Here is a 4,037-nt window from a genome sequence, read left to right on the forward strand (position 1 = left end):
CAGCGTGATGATGCACACCTGTAATCCCGGTTTTGGGGAGGCTGAGACAGGAGGATTACAGGTTACAGGCCAACCTCAGCTATTTACTGGGACCCTCAGCAACTTTAGCAAGACAAAGTTTAAAAATAAAAAGTAAAATAGTGCTGGGGGTGTAGCTCAGAGGTGGCATGCCTCTGGGTTCAATCTCCAGTAAACAACAACAATTTAATAAGCTTTTATTTAAGGTATTAATATATCTTTCTGTCCTTTTAATCCTGGCCTTGACTCTTAGTCTCAAAAGTTCACAGTTTTCTGCATTGAACTTCAGACCTATTCACGTGATTGCTAATGGAGCATTCGGTTGATTCGCCTCATGGAGAATCACAAGGGAAAGCACAAATTACACAAAAAGAATTGCACAAATACGAAAGCACAAAGATCGCTGGGACAAATAGACCATGGAAACAGGCAACAGCTATTCTATGTCTATATTCCATTATTAGTGTCCAAAGTAAATAATGAACTGGGCGTGGTGGCACACGTTTGTCATCCCAGCATTTGCGAGGCTGAGACAGGAGGATCTGGGTTCGCAGACAGCCTCAGCTACTTAGTGAGGCCCTCTGCAACTCAGTGAGACCCTGTTTCAAAATAAAGAATAAAAATAGGGCTGGGGGTGTAGCTGCGAGGTAGAATGACCCTGGGTTCCATCCCCAGTACCAAAAAAAAAAAAAAAAAGTAAATAATGAAAGTGAACTTTGGGTTAATTCTACGGGCTGAATAACATTGAGAATTTTATCATGTCTCCTATGGACTAGGTTACATCCCTGCAAAATTCATATGCTTATCTCCACACCCTCAATATGACTGTATTTGGAGATAGGCTATTAGGAAGTAATTAAGGCTGAATAAGGTTATAGGGTAAAGACCTACACAGATAGTATTTGTGGTTTTGTTATTGTTGTTGGTAGTACTCAGAATTGAACCCAGGAGCATTCTGCCTCTGAGCTTCACCCCCAGTCCCTTCATAGTCTTAATTTTTGAAACAGGGTCTCACTAGGTTGCGGAGGGCCTCACCAAGTCTTTGAGCCTGACCACCCCCAGCTGTGTTTTTATTTATAAAAAGACACCAGAGGGTAGGGGCTAAATGGGTGATGTGTACATGTATGTCCACCCAAGTTTTTTTTTTACTCCAATATGATGTATGAATATAATACACCAATAAAAAATTTAAAAATTAAAATTAAGAAATAAAGACACCAGAGAGGGCCAGGCATGGTGATGCATGCCTGTAACCCCAGTACTTGTGAGGTTGAGACAGGAGGATCGCAGGTTTATGGCCAGCCTCAGCAGTTTAGGAGGGCTCTCAGCAACTTACAAGCCCCTGTTTCCAAATAAAAAATAAAATCAGTCTGGGGGGTTTAGCTAAGAGGAAGAATGTCCCTGGATTCAATCCCCAGCACAACAATCAATCAATCAATACCAGAGAGCTCTCTCGTGAGCCATCTTTCTCCTCTCTGTCTCTCTCTCTCTCTCTCTCTCTCTCTCTCTCTCTCTCTCTCTCTCTCTCTCTCTCTCTCTTCCTCTCTTCAGCAAGGACACAGCAAGGCAGCCTTGTGAATCCAGGGAGAGGGTGGCCATGCCTGCCGGCACCTTGATCCTGGACTTCCTGGCCTCCTTAAACTGTGAGAAAATAAATTTCTACTGTTCATTGTTAAGTGTCTGTGGTATTTTCTTATGGCAGCAGAAGTTAATACAATGGTTCACTTATTTGTTGATACATTTTATGCAGTTTATGGATTGAGATACTGTTACATTCATTTTTGAAGAAACCATTGTGCCTAAGTTACAATTATTTCAGCAAAATCAGAAAGGAAACAGCACAACCAGTGTCAATTTCAAAGCTAGTTACATATTTAGCATTTGATGGGGGCAGAAGGTGTAAATACAAAAACAAGTAAGATAGTTCTTTACATCCCAGAGCATACTCTATTATTTAACCCAGAAAAAAAAAAATATGCTTAAGCCATAAATTGAGATTTTATTTTGGAAGAGAATCTGTATTTTGAAGGGGCCAATGATCTGATTTTGTTTTGTTTTGTTTTAGTACTAGAGATTGAACCCACAGGGCATTGTACCTCTGAACTACATCCCCAGCCCTATTTTTTATTGTGTTCTTTTTTCTTTTTCTTTCTTTCTTTTTTTCTTTCTTTTTATTTATTTATTTATTAATTTATTTTGTGTGTGTGTGTGTGTGTGTGTGTGTGTGGTACTGGGGATGAAACCTTTCTATCTCCGGGCTACACTCCCAGACCTATTTTTTATATATTTTTATTTGGAAACAGGGTCTCTTAAGCCAGCGAGCTGGCTTCGAACCTGCGCGATCCTCCTGTCTCTGCCTCCCAAGCGCGGGGATGACAAGTGTGCGCCACCACGCCCGGTTTTGTTTTGTTTTTTTTAAACAGGGTTTCACTTAGTAGCTGAGGCTGGCCACAAGCCTGCGATCCTCCTGTCTCAGCCTCCCAAATACTGAGATCAAAAGCGTGCACCATCACACTCGGCTAGACCCTCAAAGATTTTGACCCAGACATGTTGACTACTATATTCCACCTATTAAAGTAATAAAAGAAGCAAGCGGCGGGATCCAGGCGTGGCGGTTCATGCCTGTAATCCCAGTACTTGGGAGGATGAGACAGGAAGGTTGCAGGTTTGTGGCCAGCCTTAGCAGTTTGGCAATGCTTTCAGCAACCTAGCGAGATCCTGTTTCAATTTTTTTTTATATAAAAAGGAGAGGATTAGGGGTGTAGCTTGGAGGTAGAATGTCCTCAGGTTCAATCTCCAGTACCACAAAAAGCAAACCAACAAAAAAAAGAAAATGCCGCTGGGGCTCGGGGTGGGGATGCGACTCAGTGTACTGCACTTGACTGGCTTGCACAAGGCCCTGGCTTGGGTCTCTATCAACACAGTGACAGAGGCTATCAAGGGAAGGGAGATGCTCAAATAAGTGTTTTTATAAAAGGGCTTTAATTCCTAGTAAACATGGTTTTTCCGTGTGTGTGTGTGTGTGTGTGTGTGTGTGTGTGTGGCATTGGGGATGAACCCAGGGGCTTTCTACCTCTGGTCTACACTCCCAGACCTATTATATATTTTATTTGGAAACAGGGTCTCACTAAGTTGCTGAGAACCTCACTAAATAGATGAGGCTGGCTTTGAACCTACGCAATCCTCCTGTCTCAGCCTCCCAAGCGCTGGGTTTATAAGCGTGCGCCACCATGCCTGGCTTTGTTTTTTCCTTTTAATTTTCCTTCTCTAAGCTTCCTCATCACTCATTCTTACCAAGAACTCTAAAACAGAAAATCCCTCCAATAGGGCCGAGTGTGCCGGTGCCTGCCTGTAATCCCAGCTACTTGAGAGGGTGCGGCAGGAGGATTGTAATTTTGAGGGCATCTTGGGCAATTTAGCCAGACTGTTGCAAAATTTAAAATTAGGAAAGGGCTGGTGTAGCTCAGTAAGAGAGCACTTTTCTACAAGTGCTGAGCTTTCAATCTCCATAAATAAATAAGCCCTCCACCAAAAACATAGGAAAACAAGGAGTTGAAGAAAAATAAGGTGAGCTGGGTGTGGTGGTGCGCACCTGTAATCCCAGTACTTCGGAGGCTGAAACAGGAGGATCGCAGGCTCTAGGGCAGCCTCAGCAACATAGCAAGACTCTCGGCAACCTAGCGAGACCCTACTTCAAATAAAAAAATTAAAAGGGCTGGGATGATAGCTCAGAGGTAGGATGCCCCTGGGTTCCGTCCGGCTCAAAAGAAAAATAAGGCAATAACAATTAATGCATAAGTAGATAGGTAGAAGGATAGACGGAAAGTCGTGCGTGAAATTGCACCTAGAAATAACAAGGTCTTGACCCCAGCATGGTGGCGCATGCTCGTAATCCCAGCATTTGGGAGGCTGAGACAGGAGGATCGCGGTTCGAGGACAGCCTCAGCTACTTAGCGAGGCCCTTTGCAACTCAGTGAGACCCTGTTTCAAAATAAAAAACAGTCAGTCGTGGTGGCACA

Source organism: Muscardinus avellanarius (assembly GCF_963383645.1).
Source record: "Muscardinus avellanarius genome assembly, chromosome: 5".
Classification (NCBI taxonomy): domain Eukaryota; kingdom Metazoa; phylum Chordata; class Mammalia; order Rodentia; family Gliridae; genus Muscardinus; species Muscardinus avellanarius.